Below are 24,765 nucleotides of genomic sequence, written 5' to 3'. Positions count from 1 at the left end.
CCAATGCGGATGGACACCATCTTCTTGCCAAGTGATGTTTTCAGGATCACCCACTAATTGAGAAAAGAGTGATGCTGGGAATGTATCCATCTAAGACACCCCTACAGTAGAAAAAAATGGTTCGTAGACTTGACGTCGGAACACAATGCAGAAAACATAATTTCTGCGAATCTCTTGGACGTTTGGCAGGTTGATGATGATTTTATGGCCACCATATACGAAGGTTACTGGTACTGGCTTTCCCACTCACTCGGAAAGTTGCATTACTGAAGTCCACATGGCTAAGAAAGTCATCTTCGGGCTGCGTACACTATAGCTTTCGGGCTTTAAGGCATATACCAACTTTTATTGGTATGGACGCATATGTTCCTCAAGGCCACTGTCCTGTTTCGCAGCTGAAGATCAAGTCTTGCTTTCCGATCAGACTTAATGGCAATACGGAGCCAAGATGGTCTGACGCGATCAGGACCTCTTCAGACGCTTCTGGTGGTAGTAGGCATTTCTCTTTACAAACGCTTCTGGTAGTGTGAATTGACTATAACGTCGGCAGATGTTTTTGCCATTTGGGATTCCATAATTAAACTTGTGAACGAAACACACGTTGGACTGAATTTACATATGTGGCGTATGTGGCAATGCAAGCAGGAAAGCAATGAAGCAGTACTCGTGGATGCGCTTGTCTAAACCGGTTTGAGTTTTTAGTTGTGACCTTTAACCGGCAATCATCCTTGATGCTACTGAAAGTTGTAGCTAGGACATTCTTTTATGGACACCCTGCCACACCTGGAAGATAGGCACACATTGCCCCAAGTAGACTGCTTTTCACAGGGTGGCGTACTTAATCAGCTGCACTTTCGGAATTAAATTAAATCCCTGTTTCTGTTCTCTTTTGTTGAGCCTCTGATACTTGCGACCATGTGTTTTCAGGTGCACATTCACACAGTGATATTCCAAGAGGGTTACGACACTCCCCAGAAGTAACCATATCTGAAACTTTATGCTGAAAGCCATTCGGATGGAGCAGTGAACATTTGGTTATATGTATATCAGCACATGGCTGTCATTACATAATCCCGTCACTGTCTGGGGATCTGCAGACACTTCTTCCGCATGGAATCTCATTTACTGGGCTGTGATAAGTCCTGTTTCGAAATGAGCCCCGATTACCTACGAAGATATGACTGGAGACGCCCTCGATAGGAGTGAGATACCGTGCCACCCACCAGATGGTCTGTCAACCAGGATTGGTTGTTAAGGGTGTCTTAACAGGACCCATTTGGATGTCAACTGCGGCACCATAAGAGAACAACGGTACGTCGAAGGTATTCTACGTCCCGTGTTGTTTCTGTCAATGGAAAGCCATACTAGTCTAGGATTTCAGAAAGATAATGTCCGCCTGTTGTCGACGAGAGTTTCTGTTGCTTCTCTTCACGACTGCCAAACTCTATTTTGGCCACTACGGTCACCGCATCCGTCCTCAACTCAGAACGTTTGGTGCAGTATTGTCAGTGTCCTCCAATCAGTTTGAGACTTTAAATGGGCGACCGCAGTGGCCGTGCGGTTCTAGGCACTTCAGCCCGGAACAGCGCGACTGCTACGGTTGCAGGTTCGAATACTGCCTCGGGCATGGATGTGTGTGAGGTCCTTAGGTTAGTTAGGTTTAAGTAGTTCTAAGTTCTAGGGGACTGATGACCTCAGATGTTAAGTCCCATAGTGCTCAGAGTCAGTAGAACCATCTTTGAACTTTAATGATCTAACGCACCAGTTCAACAAATTTGGCACGATATCCATTAGTAGGACTTCCAACATTTACATCTACATACATACTCCGCTAGTCATCAAGCGGTGTGTGGCGGAGGGCGTATTTCCCTCCCTCTGTTCCACACGCGGATCGCGCGAAAGTTGGTGGTAATAATAGATGCTCTACATCCTCGTCGAAGATTAGATTCTGGAATTTAGTGACCAGCCACTTCCGTTTAGCACGTCGTCTATATGCAAACTTTCTATGAGATCTGTAAAGCCCTCGCGAAAGCTAAATGTACCAGTCACGAATCTTGGCACTCTACTTTGGACCTTCCCAATCTCTTGAATCAAACCCAGCTGGTAAGGGTCCCATACAGATGAACAACACCCTGGGAAGACTGGAGGAACTACAGAATTGTAATTTCAGTTGTTGAAGGACTGTATCGGTTTAGGATTCTACCAACAAACCGCAATTTACAGTTCGCCTTACCCGTTACTTTTGTAATCTGAACGTTCCATCTGAGATCAATTCGAATAGTCACATCCAGATACTTGACGGATGTTACCGCTTCTAAAGACTGGACATTTATTATGTACTCGTACATCAGTGGGGATTTTCGCTTTGTTATACGCAGTAGGTAACACTTACTAATATGGGGAGATAACGACCAGTCATTACACCGCGCAATTATTATCTGCAAGTCCTCATTGATTTGTTCCCAACTTTCGTGTGATATTACTTTCCTGTAGACTACATCATCATCGGCAAACAGTGTAATGCCGCTCTCAGTGCCATCAACCAGATTGTTAATGTAAATCGTAAAAAGTAACGAACCTATTACACTGCCCTGTTGCACACCTGATGTTACGCTTGTTTCTGTTGAAGTCACCCCGTTCAGGACGACATACTGCTCCCTGTCTGTTATAAAACTTTCTATCCAACCGCATATGTCATCGGATAGGCCGTAAGCGCGCACTGTTTGGAGCAAGCGACAGTGCGGAACTAATTAGAATGCCTTAGAAAGTCGAGTAATATTGCATCAACGTGCTGCTCTGAACACTATGGAACTTAACTTCTAAGGTCATCAGTACCCTAGAACTTAGAACTACTTAAACCTAAATAACCTAAGGACATCACACACATCCCTGCCCGGAGCCGGATTCGAACCTGCGACCGTAGCGGTAGCGTGGTTCCAGACTGTAGCGCCTAGAACCGCTCGGCCACTGCGGCCGGTGGCATCAACCTATGAGCCGGCATCTGGAGCCTGTTGTATATCATGCCCAAAGAGGGCCAGCTGTCTCTCGCATGACCGCTGGTTCCTAAAACCGTGCTGGATTCTGCAGCTGAGCTGCTCAGAGTAGAGAAAGGTCGTTGTGTCTAAACATAAAATATGCTCCGTGATTCGACAACAAATCGATGTCAGTGAAATGGGCCGGTAATTATGTGCATCTGATTTTGTACCCTTTTGTAGATTGCTGTGACCTGGGCCTTCTTCCAGTTCCGTGGAACTTTCGGTTGTTCCAATGATCTCTTACAGATGATGGATAACAGTGGTGCTATATTTGTAGCATGTTGTTGTTGTGGTCTTCAGTACTGAGACTTGTTTGATGCAGCTCTCCATGCTACTCTATCCTGTGCAAGCTTCTTCATCTCCCAGTACCTACTGTAGAGTAATTAACATAAAATCTGTCCGGGATACCGTCTGGGACAGATGCCTTCCTGACGTCTAAGGATCTTAACTGTTTTACAATCCCAGATACACTAAACATTATGTCAGCCAGCCTTGCGTTTGTTCGATAATTGAAAGGAGGAATGGTGCTGCCGTCCTCCATCATAAACGAGTTTCCGAAAGCTGAGTTTAGAATTTCGGCTTTCTGTTGATCATCATACGTTACATTACCTCTATTGTCAGCAAGAGAAAATAGATCTTACTTACAACCAAAATTATTTGGAGTTATTTTTATAATCTGCAGATAAAATATTACTTTCAAAAACTCGAACAGTCCGCCACCCACACTGAGGTGAGAGTGGGCCTGCCGGCTCAGTTGCACCTGAGGTCGGCTCAGTGACAGACAACTGTGACATAGCCCCTGCACATCCAGTACAGCAGAGGCTCCCCAGGCACCCCATCCCTACCACACCTCAAGGTGGCACTCTGAAGACTGACTGTGGCCAACAAAGCTTCCACCTGCCTTTGGACTGTGGCCAACTCTTCCTGCATCCGCACACAACAGACGCAGTCCCTATCAATCTAGCTAATATATGATTTACTGTAAGAAACTTAAGGAAACCTACTGCCACACAAGGTTAAACGCTACACTGTAGTTGGCAGAAAGGACACTCAACAATGGAAAACAATAAAAAAGTATGGTAGAAGCTAGACCTGGTGCGTTTTTTCCTGGTAGGGCCATCTAGTGAATAGTAAAGAAAATAAACAGTGAACTATAGTAAACTACTAGGAGGTATCTAGTGAATATTATTAAAGACTTAAACAGTAACCTACGGTAAGATACACCTACTGATTATCCCTCGTATTTATAATGAAAACAAACATTTATGTACACGGGAAAATGACCTAATAAACTATAAAAACTTCTACCTTCAATGTATCGAGTCAAAATGACACAAATAAACGTGAATACAGAGTACTGCAGACTGACAGATGCAAGTACAAAACAAAGCCTCTAGCTACCAATAAGAGTTCAGAATGTATAGCACAAAACGAACTCTACTTTAGGGTTACAGTACACGATCACTAAAGCCCACAACCAGCTAAGGAATTTAAGCATACGGCGAGGTGAGTTTTAGCTTTCTGCTAACTAAACCGTATGTAAGAATGGCTCAGAAGTTATATTATAACATTGGTCTACTCAGATAGTATAGTGTAACACTACTTGACCTCGTATTTTACGTTTTCTTAACTGTTAATGCTCTAAGGTTGCACTAGTCAAGCGTATAGGAGTGAGGTTAGAATTCACTGCCAGTATCACTTTTCCTAATAAAACATATACAAACTGCTGCCTTCATTGTATCGAGTCTAAATGACACTAATAAACGTGGATACCGAGTATTGTTAACTGATTAACCCTCGTATTTATAATGTAAACAAACGTTTACATACAAGCGAAAAATTACCTAATAAAACGTATAAACACTGCTACCTTCAATGTATCGAGTCTCAATCACACTAATAAACGTAAATACTAAGCAGTTTATACTGGCTAAATTAACGTCAGTTAAGAATATAAACAAACTTTTGCGTACACGCGATGCTGTCCTAAACATAAACTTCGTTTTTCCTATACAGAATCAAATAAAAACTGGAACCTTCAATTTATCACGTCTATCTGACACTAATGCATGTAAATACTATAGAATATACAGCAAAAACAATTAAATTACTAGATAAATTAATTATCTCGTAGCACAGCAAGCGAAAAGCGCTTATAGCCGGCGTCAGCACTGCCAACTAATGAACAAATAAATGCCAAGCTGAATATCTTCTTGAGTAAGGGCCCAAGAAAATCTAACGCGTTATAGCCTTGCTAAATTTGTGAAGCTTTCTCTTGAATGAATTGTCAAATTTTTCTGAAATGGTATTCTCCTGTCTGCCTCTGCATGTGCATCACATCTACCAATTTCCGTCTCAATCGGAAAATTCCTTAGCAGTACGTCGTCACTAGTGACTCAGAGTGTATTAACGAATAGCGAAATAAATTTAATATTCTGACAGGTTGAAACTGAAATGAATTAAAATAAGGTACCAATGCTTATCAGATTCATTGACGGGAAACGTCCTTGCATTATTGTAGCCTGTTTTGTGAGTGGCTGAACCTCTGTGATTAGAGATTAAGACTTTTCCAGTGGCTGGACACTAGAGTACCTGTGGTGTCTGGGTGTGGGGATATCTAGAGTGTTTCTTTAAAATTACTTCTTTCGGCTTCCCTTCCTGTGTTCCTGTAGCTAATTGAAAGAAGTAGTATCGACAACTAGTCAGAGCTTTATATGAAATAAATTAACAAACGACAGAGATGATCCCCCTTGGTACACAAAACACGTCAGAACACTGTTGCAGGAGAAACGAAAAGAGCATGTCAAACTTTAACGTAAGCAAACTGCCCAAGACTGGCGAAGTTTTACAGAAGCTCGAAATGTAGTGACAAACACGAGATTCTTTCAATAGTTTCTCCATGAAATTCCTTCCAGAAATCTGCAAAAAACCCAGACAGATTTTAGTCGAAGGTAAAGTACACCGGTGACAAGCCACCGGTAACTACGGTGATCTTACTGTTGACAGTGCCACTAAAGCCGAGCTCCTAAAAACGTTATTCCGAAATTGCATCACAAAAGAAGATGAAGTAAATATTCCACAATTCGAATCAAGAATAACTGCTAATGTAAGTAACTTGAAGGTAGATGTAGTCGGTGTAGGTAAACAGCTTCAATATCTTAATTAAGGCAAGGCCTCCGATCCAGAAAGTGTGCCAGATTGGTTCCTTTCAGAGGCTGCTAATAGCTACTTAGCAATAATGTACAACAGCTCCCTCTTAGGATGACCCGTACCCGAATACTGGAAAGTTACCCAAGCCACACCACTAACCAAGGAAGAATGTGAGAGTAAACTTCTGAATTACAGAACCATACCGATAACGTCGATTTACAGTAAGATATTGGAACATATACTGAGTATAAACATTATGAACTATGTCGAAGAAAACTAATTATTAACAAACAACCCAGTCGGATTAAGACAATATCGTTCTTGTGAAACAACTTACTCTTTACTCACACGAAGAATTGAGTACCATTGATGGTGACCTCAACTTGATTCCATATTTTCAGCTGTCATGAAGGCCTTTGAAACCGTTCCTCACAACCGACTTCCATTCAGACTGCGTACCTATGGACTATAATCTTGGTTGTGTGAATGGATTCGTAATTTCCTGCCAGATATGTTATCGTTCTTAGGAACCGACGGATAGTCATCGAGTAAAACAGAAGTAGTATGTAGTGTGTCCTAAAGAAGTGCTATACGCCTTGTACTGTTCCTGATCTACATAAAAGAACTAGGAACAATCTGCGCTACACTCTTAAGTTGTTTGCATATGATACTTTAATTGTCCCTCTCGTAAAGCCATTACGTGAGAAAATCCAATTGCAAAATACAGACGTGATGTAAATTTAAGGGCAAAAAGTTCAATTTGACTATAAATTATAAAAAGTGTGAAATCAAGGACATCTGAGACCTTTAATTTGAACTGAATACTTAGTTAGCCACTATGACTAGTAATAACTTACATTTTAACGATCACACAGAAAATGTGGGAAAAGCGGACTAAAGAGGAGTGATTGCGAAATTGGGGAGGGTGTGCCACGGATATTATGTGATCTGGGGTGGCAGTCATTAAAAAAGGGCGTTTTTCTCTGCGGTAGGATCCTGTCATGAAATTTCAAATACCAGAGAGAGAAACCATTTCATCGAGAGAAACGATCATCATATTAAAATAGGAATAATCAGAGCTCTTACGGAAAGGCATAGGTGTCTGTTTTTTCCGAGCGCTGTTTCCAAGTGGAACGGTACAGGGATATATCTTGAAAGAGGTTTGTTGAAGCATCTGCCAGGCACTTAACTGTGAATTGTAAAGTAATGGTGTAGATGTAGATATATAACTATGTTTCTATGACGATAGGACAGCCGGTCGGTCGTGGCCTTAATGAAGGAACCATTCCGTCATTTGCTTGGAATTATTAGGCAAACCAAAGCAAACCTAAGTCAGAATGGCTAGACAGAGAAAATTCTATCCTCCCTTTTATGACATCATTGTCTGAACAACAACACTACCTCACACCACTACCACACTACAAAACGTAGCTTTGCACTGCTTCACTGCACACACTAAGGACAACCTCTGGCGATTCGAGGACCATGAGTATTCTGCAAGACCCTTACACTGTCTTCACACTTATCGGTAACAAGGCCCCTACACATGTCACTGTGCTACTTTCACTTCTCACTGTTGACAATTCAGTCCGTCCGGACAAGGAAACGAACATCCCCTCATGATGTTGAACTCAGAAGAGTGGCAATACATTACTGTCATAAACTATGGATCTTGGCACACGAGTTCATTGAAGAAGTATTACAATATGCGCATACTGACGGACTGTATTGTTAGTAATTCATTAGTCACAGTCATCGGTTCTCAGATGGCGTTCTGTGGGACTGGTCCTGGCGGAGGTTCGAGTCCTCCCTCGGGCATGGGCGTGTGTGTTTGTCGTTATGATAATTTAGATTAAGTAGTACGTAAGCTTAGGGACTGATGACCTTAGCAGTTAAGTCCCATAAGATTTCACACACATTTGAACATTTTCATACGGCGTTCAGGACACCTGACTTTGCAAGCAGTAAATGTGCTAAGTTTACAGATGAACAGAGTGTGCAACAATCGTTGTAGGAAATTACTATAAACTTGTTGAACAACTTTGGCCATTTTAACAGGGTCACATGTAGCCCTACAGGGATTTGGGTGGCCATTGTAACGCAGAAAATGAAAATAAAATAGCTTATGTACCATGTAAAATTTTTCGCCGTTTAATATCTCATGATAAATTGTAATACACTGCTAATACTGAATATTAAGTTGGCCTGGAGAAATTGGAAGGATTCAGGTAGATTATATAATGATCAGACAGAGGTTTAGGAACCGTGTTTGAAATTATGAGACTTTTATAGGGGTAGATGAGGACTCTGACCACAATTTATTGGTTTTGAGTTGTATACTAAAACTGAAGAAACTGCAAAAAAGATGCGAACTTAAGGAGATGGCACCTGTGTTAACTGAAAGAATCAGAGATTGTAGAAAGTTTCAGAGAGAATACTAAAAACGATTGACAAGAACTGGGGAAAGAAATACAGTAGAAGAAGAATGGGTAGCTTTGAGACATGAAATAGTGAAGACAGCAGAGGATCAAGTAGGTAAAAGACGATTGCTACTAGTAATCCTTGGGTAACAGAAGAGGTATTGAATTTATTGATGAAAAGAGAAAGTATTAAAATGCAGTAAATAAAGCAGGCAAAAAGGAATGCAAACGTCTCAAAAGTGAAATCGACAGGAAGTGCTAACTGGCTAAGCAGGAATGGCTTAAATGACAAATGTAAGGATTTAGAGACATATATCACTAAGGGAGTAATAGATAATACCTACAGGAAAATTAAAGAAACCCTTGGAGAAAAGACTACCGCTTCTATGAATATCAAGACCTCAGATGGAAAACAAGTTCTATGAAAAGAAGGGAAAGCAGAAAGGTGGAAGGAGTACATACATGGACCATATAAGGGCGATGGACTGGAGGGCATTATTATGGAAATGAAAGAGGACGTAGATGAAGATGAAATGGGAGATTCATACTATGATACTGCGTGACGAGTTTGACAGAGCGCTGAAACACCAGAGTCTATACAAGGCCACGGGAGTATACAACATTCCATTAAAACTACTGATAGCTTTGGGAGAGTCAGCCATGTAAAAATTCTTCCATCTGGTGAACAAGATGTATGAGACAGCCGAAATACCCTCAGGCTTCTAGAAGAATATAATAATTCGTATTCCAAAGAAATCAGGTGTTGACAGATCTGAAAATTATCGAACTATCAGTTTAATAAGTCACGGCTAAAAATACTACATGAATTCTTTACAGACGAATGGAAAAAGTGGTAGAAACCGACCTCGGGGAAGATCGATATGGATTCCTTAGAAACGTTGAAACACGTGAGACAATACTGACCCTACGACATATCTTAGATTAAGGAAACGCAATCCTAAGTTCCTAGCATTTGTAGACTTAGAGGAAGCTTTTGGCAATGTTGACTGGAATACTCTCTTTATAATTCTGAAGGTGGCAGAGATTAAATATAGTGAGTGAAAATCTGTTGCGGCTACCAAACGGCATAACAAGAGTCGAGGGGCATGAAAGGGAAACAGTGGTTGGGAAGGGAGTGAGAGAGGGTTTTAGCCTATCCCGGATGTTATTTAATCTGTATATTGAGCAAGCAATAAAGGAAAGAAACGGAATTAAAATCCATTGAGAAGAAATAAAAACTCTTTTGCCGATGACATTGTAATTCTGTCAGAAACAGCAAAGGACCTGGAAGAGCAGTTGAACGGAATGGGCAGTGTCTTGAAAAGAGGATATAAGATGAACATCAACAAAAGCAAAACGAGGATAATGGAATGTAGTCTAATTAAATTAGCTGATTCTGAGGGAATTAGATTAGGAAATGAGACACTTAAAGTAGGGGATGAGTTCTGCTATTTGAGGAGCAAAATAACTGATGATAGTCGAAATAGAGAGGATATAAAATGTATACTGTCGATGGCAAGGAAAGCGTTTCTGAAGAAGAGAAATCTGTTGACATCGAGTATAGATTTAAGTGTCAGGAAGTCTTTTCTGAAAGAATTTGTATGGAGTGTAGCCATGTTTGGAAGTGAAACACGGACGATAAATAGTTTATACAAGAAGAGAATAGAAGCTTTCTAAATGTGGTGCTACAGAAGAATGCTGAAGATTAGATGGATAGATCACGTAACTAATGAGGAAGTATTGAACAGGATTGGGGAGAAAAGGAGTTTGTGGCACTACTTGACTACAAGAAGGGATAGGTTGGGAGGACATGTTCTGAGGCATCAAGGGCTCACCAATTTAGTATTGGACGGCAGCGCTGAGGGTAAATATCGTAAAGCGAGACCAAGAGATGAACATACTAAACAGATTCAGAAGGATGTAGGTTGCAGTAGGTACTTCGAGATGAAGAAGCTGCACAGCCCAGGGTAGCATGGAGAGCTGCATCAAACCAATCTGTGCACTGAAGACCACAACAACAACAACAAGCTTTATCGCGGAAACTATATTTAATACGTATGTGAGATTATAGTGTATTTATTGGTGAACATGTATAATATTAATTATAATGTAAAAATTTTAAACTGCCGGGTAACCGCCAAGGGAACTTTGTTTAGATATATCGACAACAAAAACGAATGCCAGTAGCTGTGTTGTTATCTTTGAGTGAGGAGAGTCTCTCTCATGCTCGAAGCATAGAGGATACAGGGCAACTTGAGTTTTGAAAGAGTGTATTAGTGTTAGTCATGCGCTAACGCAGACGAGGTGTGCACTTATGATCACGCTAATGTATGTGCTCCTATTTTGCGAGTACTGAAAACACGGTCGGAGTTGACAGACGGAGGAAGCTGTAATTCTAACCATTGCTGGTCCCATAATTATCCGTGGCTCTGGAAGTGACTCGTGGTTCACAACCAGCAACAACAGCAGCAGCTCAGCATTGTCATCGGCTACATTATTCGTTGTCCGCACTGCTTCAACAACAGAAGCCTGTTAACTGACAAAGTATGACTAATTTGTACAGGCATTACCTAGTGAAATTTCTTTCAAAACTCTAATGATTAACTGTCTTGACTAATAACGTGCAATAGTTGGAACTAGTAGGACACCTGTGTTGTCATTGTACTAAGTCGTGCCCTTTTCCTTTACATACAATCATCGAGTGTTGTGAAACTGTCAGTTTCGTTCGTTTACTAATGACCAGTTTGTCTAAATTTTGCTACCTCAGTAACTGTACATTCTTGTTTGCATGGCAGAGACTTAACTAATTTGCAATTCTGAGTACTAACTTCACTGAAAGTAACGTAAAATTTCACAGGCAAAACTGAGAATTAATGATGCAGCATGAATTAAGAGTGCACAGTTTCAATCACTCCTTATTTAACTTAGAGAGTGATTTCTGCAGGCTATGTACATATGTTAGTGCTCTTACATTAAAAGTAAATAAGTTGATCATTTGCTTAAAGTAAATTCAATTCGATCTCTCAATAAAAGAAGACTGCTTGCTATTTTCCAAATTTGCATTAAGTTAACGCTGAGGTTAGTGAAAATATTTTTTTTTTAATTTCTGTTACAATCAGTCATTTACTTAACCATCAATTTCATTTATCTTTGTTTTCAAAATTTATTATTTCATGTTAAGTAACTACCAACTCAGTGCTTTCTGATTCATTTACTTCCGCGTAAACTGTTGTGTTGTGGAAAAGCGTTACAACTTTCGCTGCTACACTATAGACTATTTGCTTGATTTTCTTTGCTATTACCTTTCTTAGGATTCTGGATATTCATTGCCCTAGCGGCCTGAAACTCGTTTAATCATCCTCTCTTTTCTAACCAGTATTTTTTTGTATTAAATATTACATCGTACCCTTTTAGACCTTGGTGGTTTGTGAGCGATTGCACTAGATTCCACCAATTTCAAAATTATTATCGATATTGAAATTAGGTTTAGAACAGATTCTTCATTCAGAAGTGTCTGTTGGACACTTTTCTTCTGATACAAGATATCATTTTCCTTCCGTACCGATAACCTTACTCACTGTCAAATTTCATTAGGCACAAGTGATCACTGTTAGTTATAATCCAATTCAATACACCAGTTCGGAAGGGGGAGATTACAACGTATCGACAGACTGCTGCCAATTCTGGGTGCGATGTATCGATCGTGTGTTGCTGCCTTCAGCAGTGGTCTATGGAACATCCCCACAGCTGCAGATAATGTTCTGGACGTTCGTGTAGGACGTTTCTGCAGTGTCAAATAACCGCTGCCCTCTACGTCGCACAGAATGCTATCCGCGGGCTCCTCTCATTTCTGCTACATTCGCGAGTACGATTATACAACAGCTGTATCATTTACTAGAAACACACGAAAATTTATGTCCTGATTCGAACCTGGATGTCCCAGTTGTGGGGAGCAACCACCTTAACCGTTGTTTTTTTCTTTTTTCGTTTTTTCTTTTGCGAGCTGTAGCCTAAAATTATTTTTTACCAGTCATTAGCTACAAATGTTTTGTCGTATTATACTGCCTATATGACGCAAATTTTTCTTCGAAATAATGTTTCTAAAATTCAGGTGCGTCTCATACTCGAAATCATTATAAAACTGTCCAGTGTTTGATTTTAAATTCCCAACAGTCTTAAAGATGGCCGGCCGGGATGGCCGAGCGGTTCTAGGTGCTACATTCTGGAACCTCGCGACCGCTACGGTCGCAGGTTCTAATTCTGCCTCAGGCATGGATGTGTGTGATGTCCTTAGGTTAGTTAGATTTAAGTAGTTCTAAGTTCTAGGGGACTAATGACCTCAGAAGTTAAGTCCCATAGTGCTCAGAGTCATCTGAACCATTTTTGAGTCTTAAAGATGGCCGCGGGAAACGTATCTCTATCTGGCTACATTGGATTCAACTGACAGGAGCAGTGCACCGATACGATGGACATTAATTGCTGGGATTCACAGCTTTACAGCACTGTCTCCGTCCCATACGGCCATCACAGACATTACAAACCCAAAACACTGTCTAGCCTAAGATGTGTCATTGCATTCTACGGTGCAAGTGAACTTGAATTGGAAGTTATGTGTGCTATCGGCAAGAGAACAAAATTATTATTAGTAGCTAATTTCGTAATAGAAAAAATAAAACGTTTTCATATGGTCCTGGCTATAAAGTAATAGCATATGTGGAAGAACATAGAAACAGAGCAGCTGAATGGCATTTCGGCCCTCCACCGACAGAGAAAGTCATTCGCTATTGGCTGGCTAGTACGGAAGAACTAAAAAGAATGAGGAAGACTAAATGTACGAACATAAGACTGAATGCAAAGTGGCCAAAACTAGAATTGACATATTGAAACATATTCAATAATACAGTCAAAACGACGTTCGAATTAATATACCAACGATTCACATACATGTCTGTAAGCTAGTTCTACAGTGGAACTTAACATTCTTTGAATGTGGAGTTGGTTGGTGCTACAGATTTATAAAGTGTCATGGACTTAATAAGCGAACCAAAGCCAAACTATCTCAGAAAATGTCACAAGAGTGTGTAGAGAAAGTATTATGTTTCCGTCGCTTTTTTGTTCAACATCGAAAGAATACCGCTGTGGAACTAAGCCAAATAGCGAATATGGACGAAACTCCTCTGGCATTTGGTTCAAATGGTTCACATGGCTCTGAGCACTATGGGACTTAACTTCTGAGGTCATCAGTCCCCTAGAACATAGCACTACCTAAATCTAACTAACCTAAGGACATCACACACATGCATGCCTGAGGGAGGATTCGAACCTGCGACCATAGCGGTCGCGCGGTTCCAGACTGAAGCGCCTAGAACCGCTGGGCCACACCGGCCGGCTCATCTGACATTTAATGTGCCGAGTAACAGAACTGTTGCAATTAAAGGTACTAAGACAGCAACTATAAGACAAGTAGACATGAAAAATGCACTACACTGTTCTGTTGACGGTACTAAACTTAATCCAATGATCATTTTTCAACCGCAAAACAACCCAAAACCTTTCGAAATACTGCTGGGTGTTGTTGTTCATGGACATGACAAGGGTCAGATGGAAGAGACTGGTATGAAATTGTGGCTTAACAGAGTTTGGGAAAGAAGAAAAGATGCTCTGTTGAAGAAGAGGTCTCTTCTTGGGCTGGACCAGTTTAGTAGTCGCTTGGAAACTGAGACAAGGTAATACAGAGCTTGCGGTTATTCCGGTAGGACTTACTTCACAATTGCAAACTCTTGATTTCTCGATAGATAAGCCATTTAAAGTGTTCATGATAGAGGAATTGAAAAAAATGGTGATGGGTGAAACGCAATATGAATTCACGCCGGAGGAAGCTTTTAAACGACCTACAATCAACCAAGTGAGTCAGTCGATAAAACAGCTTGGTCTTCAGTGAGAGGAGAAATGTGTGTGTGTGAACTCCTAGCCGCACGGTATTAGCCGAGCGGTCTTGCGCTGCAGTCATGGACGTGCGGCTGGTCCCGGCGGAGGTTCGAGTCCTGGGTGTGTGTATTTGTCCTTAGGATAATTTAGGTTAAGTACTGTGTACGCTGAGGGACTGTAGACCTTAGCAGTTAAGTCCCATAAGATTTCACACACATTTGACCATTTTTTTGAATTCCTAAGGGAACAAATTGCTTAGGTCATCGGTCCCTAGATTTACACACTACTGACACCAAATTACGCTCAGAACAACACACACCCATGTCCGAGGCAGGACTCGAACATCCGGCGGGAGAGGTCACGTAGATCGTGACATGATGCCTCAAAACTCGCGGTCACTCCGCGCGGCGAGAGGAGACATTATTGTTATCTTTCCAGCAGACCGGAATACGTAAAGCTCTCGATGGCAGTGAAGACCATCTGATATGTGAAGAGGACAACGATGACTTCGAAGAGGAAGAAGAGGAAGAAGAAGAAGAAGAAGAAGAAGGAAGATCTCGATTTTCAGGGAATTCACAGGTGTGTTCGATTTTATAAGCTTGTAATTTTTTAGTCTGGCTTTGAATGTGACAATAAAAATTGTAAAAATGTTATTTATTTAAACTGCTTCGAAATTCAGGTTCGTTAGAGCATTCAGAAAATACAGTACAAAAATCAGAGTGCTAACATACGATCGACAGTTTTGAACGTGACACTGTGGTCAGTGCCCGTTTACAAAGTAAATTAAAACAATACCGGTCGCAAAAAATAAGCCTTTATACCTAGGTTTCTTCACTGCTATGAGTGCCTTCAATAGAATTCAAACACTCAAACTGGCATTTCACGTATGAACCAAAATATCAAACAATAAAGTTTTAGTCTAAAAGTTTTTGAAATAGAGTACAGGAATGTCAAGCCACTACGGGCTGCTCACAAATGTCGAGATACGGCAGGATCTGACTCTGAATAAGGCACTCATACCAGTGTTGAAACCTGGGTAAAAGTCTTCCTTCTTTGCCACAGAGAGCAGCTATTGCTTTAATTTTATACGCACAAGAGGTTCATTCAAAATGGGGAAAGTTCTTCAAAATAACAAACAATAAAAGTTAATGCAGGAGCGCCATCCTGGCGAAACGAGACGCCGACCGTATACCAACGAGAGAGGAATAAATTCAGATTGATCCCCAGGTCCCAGGAGGCGTGAGTGAGGCATAGCGTCTCGAAAAGTGTTCCGATGTCTTGTCATATTGATCACGTTCCGGAACAAACTAACCATTTCGGATATCCCAGCAGTCCTCCAGGACCGATCCAAACCTGCATATGTCCTTGTGCTTCATCCCATACTGCTCACACATTATGTGATTCCTGGACAGGGAGAGGTAATGTTTTCTTCTTCAGTTTATTTTTGATTTGACGTGATATGTAGTCATTGCACAGTCTCTATTTCCCAGTGTTTGAAGGACATTTGCGCGCTACTGTACAGACATTATAAAATACAGACACCGCAGTTACAGAATGTCACACCAAAGCCAAGGAAAACTTACAAAAAAAAACCTTGTCTATTCCTGTGCGGGAATCGCATAATGAGCGAGCAGTATGGGAAGAGAAAGTAGGTCATATGGAAGCTTGGACAAGTTCTGGGCCAGGCTCTGTAACCGAGCGGTTCTAGGCACTTCAGTCGGGAAACGCGCTGCTGCTACGGTCGCAGGTTCAAATCCTGCCTCGAGCATGGATGTGTGTGATGTCCTTAGGTTAGTTAGGTTTCAGTAGTTCTAAGTCTAGGAGGGGACTGATGACCTCCGATGTTAAGTCCCATTGTGGTTGGAGTCACTTGAACCATTTTGAACAATTTCTGGAGGCGTGCTCGGACAGAGAAAATGTTTGAGGTGACTGCTCGCGATAAGCGGGAAATCCATGTTCGAGTCCAGTCGGGCAGAAGTTTTCATGTGTTTCCAGTATATGGTACAATTATACACAGAGTACGCGAAAGAACTTTCCCTCCTTCTAACAGCCGTGTACCGCAAGTCTCTAGAGGAACGGAAGGTTCCAAATGATTGGAAAAGAGAACAGGTAGTCCCAGTCTTCAAGAAGGGTCGTCGAGCAGATGCGCAAAGTTATAGACCTATATCTCTGACGTCGATCTCTTGTAGAATTTTAGAACATGTTTTTTGCTCGAGTATCATGTCGTTTTTGGAAACCCAGAATCTACTATGTAGGAATCAACATGGATTCCGGAAACAGCGATCGTGTGAGACCCAACTCGCTTTATTTGTTCATGAGACCCAGAAAATATTAGATACAGGCTCCCAGGTAGATGATATTTTTCTTGATTTCCGGAAGGCGTTCGGTGCAGTTCCGCACTGTCGCCTGATAAACAAAGTAAGAGCCTACGTTATATCAGACCAGCTGTGTGGCTGGATTGAAGAGTTCTTAGCAAACAGAACACAGCATGTTGTTATAAATGGAGAGACGTCTACAGACGTTAAAGTAACCTCTGGCGTGCCACAGGGGTGTGTTATGGGACCATTGCTTTTCACAATATATATAAATGACCTAGTTGATAGCGTCGGAAGTTCCATGCGGCTTTTCGCGGAAGATGCTGTAGTATACAGAGAAGTTGCAGCTTTAGAAAATTGTAACGAAGTGCAGGAAGATCTGCAGCGGATAGGCACTTGGTGCAGGGAGTGGCAACTGACCGTTAACATAGACAAATGTAATGTATTGCGAATACATAGAAAGAAGGATCCTTTGTTGTATGATTATATGATAGTGGAACAAACACTGGTAGCAGTTACTTCTGTAAAATATCTGGGAGTATGCGTGTAGAACGATTTGAAGTGTAAAGATCATATAAAATTAATTGTTGGTAAGGCGGGTACCAGGTTGAGATTCATTGGGAGAGTCCTTAGAAAATGTAGTCCATCAACAAAGGAGGTGGCTTACAAAACACTCGTTCGACCTATACTTGAATATTGCTCATCAGTGTGGGATCCGTACCAGATCGGGTTGACGGAGGAGATAGAGAAGATCCAAAAAAGAGCGGAGCGTTTCGTCACAGGATTTTTGGTAACCGTGATAGCGTTACGGAGATGTTTAAAAAACTCAAGTGGCAGACTCTGCAAGAGAGGCGCTCTGCATTGCGATGTAGCTTTCTCGCCAGGTTTCAAGAGGGTGCGTTACTGGATGAGGTATCGAATATATTGCTTCCCCCTACTTATACCTCCCGAGGAGATCACGAATGCTAAATAAGAGAGATTAGAGCGGGCACGGAGGCTTTCAGACAGTCGTTCTTCCCGCGAAACATACGCGACTGGAACAGGAAAGGGAGGTAATGACAGTGGCACGTAAAGTGCCCCTCGCCACACACCGTTGGTTGGCTTGCGGAGTATAAATGTAGATGTACATTTATAAACGTATCCGCAAACTGCGAATGTATTTCTTGTCTTTAATACGGTTGTAGGAAGTCAGCAGTGTCTGACGGCCATTTGCATCGCACTACACATACAAAGTAATACAGACACTGCAATAACTGCATTCTACAGGACTGCGATAATGTACGTCCACATACAACTGCTCCGACGGAACCTACTTTTAGTGAAGCCGTGTACAGCAAGGTCACATGATCTCTTATCAAATGAAAGCCAATGCGATATGGTGATGCACTTACTCGTTTCCCATATCCACTGGAACCGCTGACGAAGTGGAACAAAAGTTCCAACACACTCGGCGCAGTCTATTGCAGGATGACATTCAGCACTTCATGATCGTTTGCATGCCAGAAAACAGATCTGCGCTGTCTCTAGAATGGGTACGCTTTGTATTGGTGTGTTACACGATACCCTCCGCTACGCACCGTAAAGGTATTGGGGGATCGGGGGAGTATCTACGTAGATGTTGATAAAGAAATAAACTGTTTGGACACCCTTTACTGTGACATATCTGTCTCATTTGGTCTGAATTGGTTATCAGATAATCAAACAGCGCTGGGCTACCTCCCAACTCAGATGTCAGTAAAATGACACGGTATTTCAGGTTGTGGCATTTTTGCCCGTCAGTGTGCGCCAGGGAGTACTAGTTGTCCTTTTTCATTACTAACCCCTGCTCTGAGTCCTCAAAGTGCTGGAACAAAAACACTACAATTATGTAGAATTTGTTTATATATGATGTATGCGCTTCAGTCTCGAACTGCGCGACCGCTACGCTCGCAGGTTCGAATCCTGCCTCGGGCATGGATGTGTGTGATGTCCTTGGGTTAGTTAGGTTTAAGTAGTTCTAAGTTCTAGGGGACTGATGACCTCAGATGTTAAGTTCCATAGTGCACAGAGCCATTTGAACCATTTTTATTTATGTTTATTTTAGCTGCCTTTTCAATCAGATTTATTTTAGTAACCGTTTAAATTGCCATGGATAATTCACTACTCAAATTCATTTCATGATATAATTTGTTGTTTTCAGTGTTTTAATTGGTTTGCAATGGTAGATGTAACTTCTCACTAACTGTTTCTCCACGATTACATGTTGAACAATCAGTGATATACTTAGGTCTGCTAACGCTTTGCTTGATATGCACAACTAATGATAGATGTACTCGCTTGGTCAATTACTTTAGGTTGTTATTCTTACGTCCTTTTCTGCTGGTTGAAAGGAACAGTATACCACCAGAAGTCATACAATCTATTGTCCCGCTGATAGGCAGCTGTGTGAATTAACCTTTCTACCGAGCCGTCACAAACTCCGTCAGTGCGTGACCTGTATTTCCTAGCTCCACCGGCAGTTCAGGCTTTGTGCTGGTCACGACGCCCGTTATGCAGGGAGGTAAAAGTGGGACGATGCCGAATGGAATCGATGGCTTGCTTTGCATGTGGGACGCAGGTGCTCTGGGGACCTGCAAAAGAATGCCGCTCCGAATGAGATCGCGTGCCATCGCGAGTATAAACCGACTTTGTGATCCGGCAGAGCCATCTCCTGTGCCAGTGGGTCTTCCTCTCTATCCGTGTTAGGAGAAGGCGTTTTCCGTAATCTGATGCGAAAACTCGGCAGTTCCGTAGTCGTCTTCGTGAACAGCAACCAGCTCCTGAAGGTCGTATTCATGCACTGTGCAGCGCCTTACGGCGGATAAAACAATTAAAAGAAACAAGATGACTCGTGCTGCTAATTAACTATCTAACATGGCCAATTATTCATCACAGATTTTTCATGTCTTGAAATGTGTCCTTCTAATGTAATCACGTTTGTCGAAATTGATAAACAGTCAAACAAAACACCCGTAGAAAACTGATTGTCCGCTCCCAATAAGTTGGCCAATTTTAATTCGACTTATCACACAAAGAGGGCATTCCTGCCCAAGAGAAGTCTGCTAGCGTCAAATATAGGCCTTCATTAGAGGAAAGAATTTCCGAGAATGTTTTGGGGATGGTTATCGAACCACGACTTGTGCCTGCTCATTCAGGATATGCATTTCAGCAATAGCTACGATCAAGGGTGTATGCTATTCTCTACGTCTTCATGATAAGTAAATGGTGAACACTCCTGTCTCCCAAGAAGACTGCAGCCGTGTTTACAGAACTGCAAACCGTGCACCACGATTTACAAAATAAATCTTTCAATCTGCAGTCGAGTAAACACTGATTTGAAATTTTGTAGTTGAGATATTGTGTGCCATATCGGAGCTAAAAACACAAATTTTGTCTTTCCATGGCAGTGCTCTTACCAGCTGAGCAATCCAGACACGGCTCATGATCGGTCCTCAGATCTGTGTGTGCCAGCACCTCTCTTTTACACCCCAGTCTCAATTCTGAGGAAATGTTGCTCAGCAATAGCTATTTGATTCGCAAATATTATCAGAAAAGACGAACAGGGTGTATGTGTAAATGTGGCATATGACAAGGAAGTTGCAGTCTGTAGTCTGCAAAGTTTTAGGCCTATGAAGGTGACCATAATTACCTCCGTATCACAATTAAATTACATAGAAACGACATGTTCTTTTGAACGGTCTCATCTCTTAGTACGTCTATTAGTAAACGCTTCGATTAACGTACAGGAATCAGCTAAGATTGATCTGATACTTCTTGGAAGAATACTACCAAATTATTAAATATTTAAACATAAATCATTCCTATCCTAATCTGTACATAAAAGAAGTAAATACTTCGGAAATATTAATAGAATAACACAACACTGCAATTACGGAGCTACAACGAAACATTTTCGTAGCTACCGTATTTTCCTATAGGATATATTACACAGAAACAAGTCACAAGAGCAGCCAAAAGATCCACTATTACTGCAACAATTGTCTTGATATTACGTTGCGGTAACAAAATATGTTTCATTTGTGAATATCATTACGTTACAACTTCAGCCAATAAGAACACTGTGCACGAAAGGTGAGGTTCCTAGATCTATTCCCAGTGCCGCACAACCTTTTTCAATTTGGTAAAACATTCGCACGTAGAGGTTTAATTGAATCGGGCCAGCCTACGATTTAGTGAATGGGGGTGCTAGATGCAGTTCGTCATCACTGCGAAAAGACTGTAGCGAACTTTGTAGACCTGAATCTGTCATGTGTCTTCAATGATTGTCGAATAATAAAGTCATATTCCACTTACAGCTGTGTGTTCGATTACGTTGTATACGCTGTTTTCAGAGATGTGTTCCCTTGCATTGAATGTTGATGTAAAACCTATTGTACGGGGTGTTCAAAAAGTCTCTCCGCAGTGCCGTATGATTGTGAGCCGCGCGTGTCGTATGATTGTTCACCTGCCTCGGTTACTTCCCTTCAAGTGGACTCTCCCAACATTCCACAGTTTCGTTTATCTCGGCAATCCCTCAGTAGTACCGTTGGTGTGTGTGTCGTTACGTGTTGACGTGAACGTTTACGTTTAGTTCCTTTGTTCTTTTGTTTCGTTTTTGTCACTGTTAAAATGCTAACCATTGAAGAACGTGTGTTTTTAGTCGACCAACTGTTCAAAGCTGGCGGTACATACACAGTTTCAGGTAGTCAACCATTTAATTCAGTTTTCCCGGAGACAACACTCCCACATCGCGATACTTTGCGAGATTTGACTAACAAATTTCGAAGTACGGGTTCAGTGACAGATGCACCGAGAAGTGGTCGTCCTAGCGCTTTTGCCTGAGGATAAACTACTCGATATTTCTGATAAAATGTCCATGAGTCTGAACAAGTCTGTAAGAAAACTCGCCCAGGAAATCTATGTTAGTATCTGAACGGCTCACACAGCTGTAAGGAAAAAGTTAAAACTTTTCCCGCACAAAGTCACTGTCGTGCTAAAACTGAAACATATTGATCATGGCAAGAGACTGCATTATTGTGAATGGCTCAAAAATTTCGTACAACAAAATGGAAGGGATATTCTTAATGAAACGCTTTTCACTGATGAGGCGTTGTTCCATTTATCCGGGTACATGAATCCGCAAAATTATCGTATGTGGAGTACTGAAAATCAATTTTGTATTCATGAGGAACCACTTCATTCCGTGAAAATAGGAGTTTGGATTGCAATTTCTAGATGTCGGATAGCGGCTCCCTTATTTTTCAACGAAACAATAAACGCACAACAATACTGCAATAACATTCTGTACTCATTCATAGGAGAACTTGTGTTAAGTGAAATACTGAACGGTTATTTTCAACAAGATGGTGCAAGCGCACATACAGCTCGCGTTTGAATGTCACTGTTTGCTGATGTTTCTGGTGATCGCATAATTTCACAGGGACTTTGGCCTCCAAGATCGCCTGACCTTCTGGGGTGCAGCGAAAGCATCTGTCTATAAAAACTGTCCTAAATCCATCGATGAATTGAAAACTGCAATATCCACTTTTACTGTTTCAGAAGAAATGTTACAGCTTGTGTTTGGAATCATAATTAGACCAATAGAATTGCGTATTCAACAACAGGAAGGATACCTTCAACATTTAATGTGAAAATTTTTAAGTAAAAATGAATATTCAATAAATTAATAGCTTGCCTTTCATGAAGTTTCATTTCGGTATATTCACTGCTGCATACGGCACGAACGGCTAACAATCATACGACACTGCGGAGAGACTTTTTGAACACCCCGTAGTTCTAGCTGTATCGGGTCCTAATTTCTAAATATTGTCTGTACTTACGAACGTGATCAGAAGAAGATTCAAATTTATTTTTGTTTTAAAATCAATAAATCTTGTTAGTAACTTAAGCTCAGTAACAATGAAAACTTACTAATAACGCTACAGCTTGTTTAATGTGTATTAGAGATTACTGAGAAAGCTACAGGGCACAGTCAACCTGGTTTATCACTGTTTACAGCATTTCTTTCGACTTTGCTCTATGATAAATACGTAAGCGTATGAATGTGATTGCACTGTTTCATAACCAAGTGTGTTTCTTTCATTCTGGAATAATGTTATTTGTATGCCTTATGAAATACGGTTAATTGAGTCTTCGTGCTCATGTTTTTTGTAAGAATCGTTCTAGGAAACGATACGCCCCCTCCAAGGTGTCACTGTAGACGTGAAAGGAAGAAAGATTAGGATTTATCGTATCGTCGACCATAGGGTCATAGGAGATCGAACACAAGTGCAGATATACAAGAATGGGGATGGAAATCAGCCTTGTCTAGCTGAATGAATTTTTGTTGTAATCTCTTTAGAGAAGCAACGGAAAAAATTATAATTTATAACCAGGAAATTGAATCTTAGTTGGGCTCGAATGAACTTTGTAAGGGCTTGATCGTTAGCAACTGCCAAGTGCAAGATTCAGTAGCGTATATACATTCAAGATTTACAATACAAAAACACTTGTGAGTCAGTACAATCAAGTAAGAATCATTTAATTTCGCCTCAGTGACTGTATCTAAATAAATAGCTTGTTGTACCAGATAAAAGGAAGAAGTCCTTACATAGTATGTCATTGCTCCCTTCAATCTGAAGTGATGCATGTCTTAGTTCATTTTTTGAGGTCTCTGCCTACTGCCAGTGTTTATTGACGACAGTAGATACATTCGAGAAAGCTGTTACTACTTGATGTCATATGTAAGTGCCGAGGTATGAATCGCTATCTGGTGTCGCTGTCTTTATTTCGATGTTCCTGTGTCAACTATGGCAACTCTCCATCTAGAATTTATAAAAACCCGTCGTTAAAATTGTGACAGCTTGATGTGTTGATATACTGGAAAATTAAGAGTTTGGAGGAATCCCACACTTTCTTGAAGCTCTGAATGAAACATTCGGACTGGATTAACAAAACATTTTCAGTTAAACGCAATCTAGTTTTATAATTTTCGCTGAGGTACAATCATTTACAAAACAAGCATCCATTCGAGACCATCTTTATGTCCTTAGAAGCCTCATTTGTTATTTTCGCTCGTACTGTGCTCTTTACTCAGCGAAATGCCCACTTGGATTGATACAGAATTCATGTCTCGTACAGTTAGTCAAGAAAATCTCTTTCCTTTAACATATTATTATTAAATCCTTGCCAGTGAGAGATCTCTTCACAGACTTTTCAAGTATATGGTTAAATTAATAGACACCAAGCAAGTTTAAACAATGACAACTTCTATGGTTGTTTTGTCTTATCGTGAAATAAGGGAGAAAGTATCACGGGTATGATATGCGGGTTGTGATGGCCATCATTAAATGAAAAGCGTTTTACTTTGTGGCGAGATTTCAGTCTCAGACTTTCTCCTCCGAATGGGAAAATATTTTTACGCCAGCCACCTACAAATGGAGAAATTATAACTGTAATAAAATAAGTGAAATGAGAGTTTGCACGGAAATATGTAAGTGTTCGTTTTTCCCGCGCGATGGAACCGTAAGGAAATAGAGTGAAAATGATTTCTATCAGTCATATGCCACTTGCTTAAGTGTGATTTGCAGAGAAGTGCTGTATATTTAGAAGTAAATTTTGATTTCATTAGGTATAAAATTCTAGCGTAGCCATCATCACCAAACTCCATTACCACTTCCTCTGAAGGTGCACTGTTCTTCCGCTTGTCTATGGCTTGTGAACCATTTGATATCTGCTCCGTACAATAATTAATTAACATTACACAGTTTGAAATCATATTTCACGAAAATTTCACACACCATTCCCAATTCAACTCTACAACCTTATACCAACTCTCTTTTAATTGTCTTTATTTTTTCATTCTAATATAAATGCACAAAATGTGTCACCCATGAAATC

Source organism: Schistocerca gregaria, chromosome 2 (assembly GCF_023897955.1).
Source record: "Schistocerca gregaria isolate iqSchGreg1 chromosome 2, iqSchGreg1.2, whole genome shotgun sequence".
Classification (NCBI taxonomy): domain Eukaryota; kingdom Metazoa; phylum Arthropoda; class Insecta; order Orthoptera; family Acrididae; genus Schistocerca; species Schistocerca gregaria.
The sequence above is the reverse complement of the archived record's forward strand: the minus strand, read 5'-3'. Positions refer to the sequence as shown.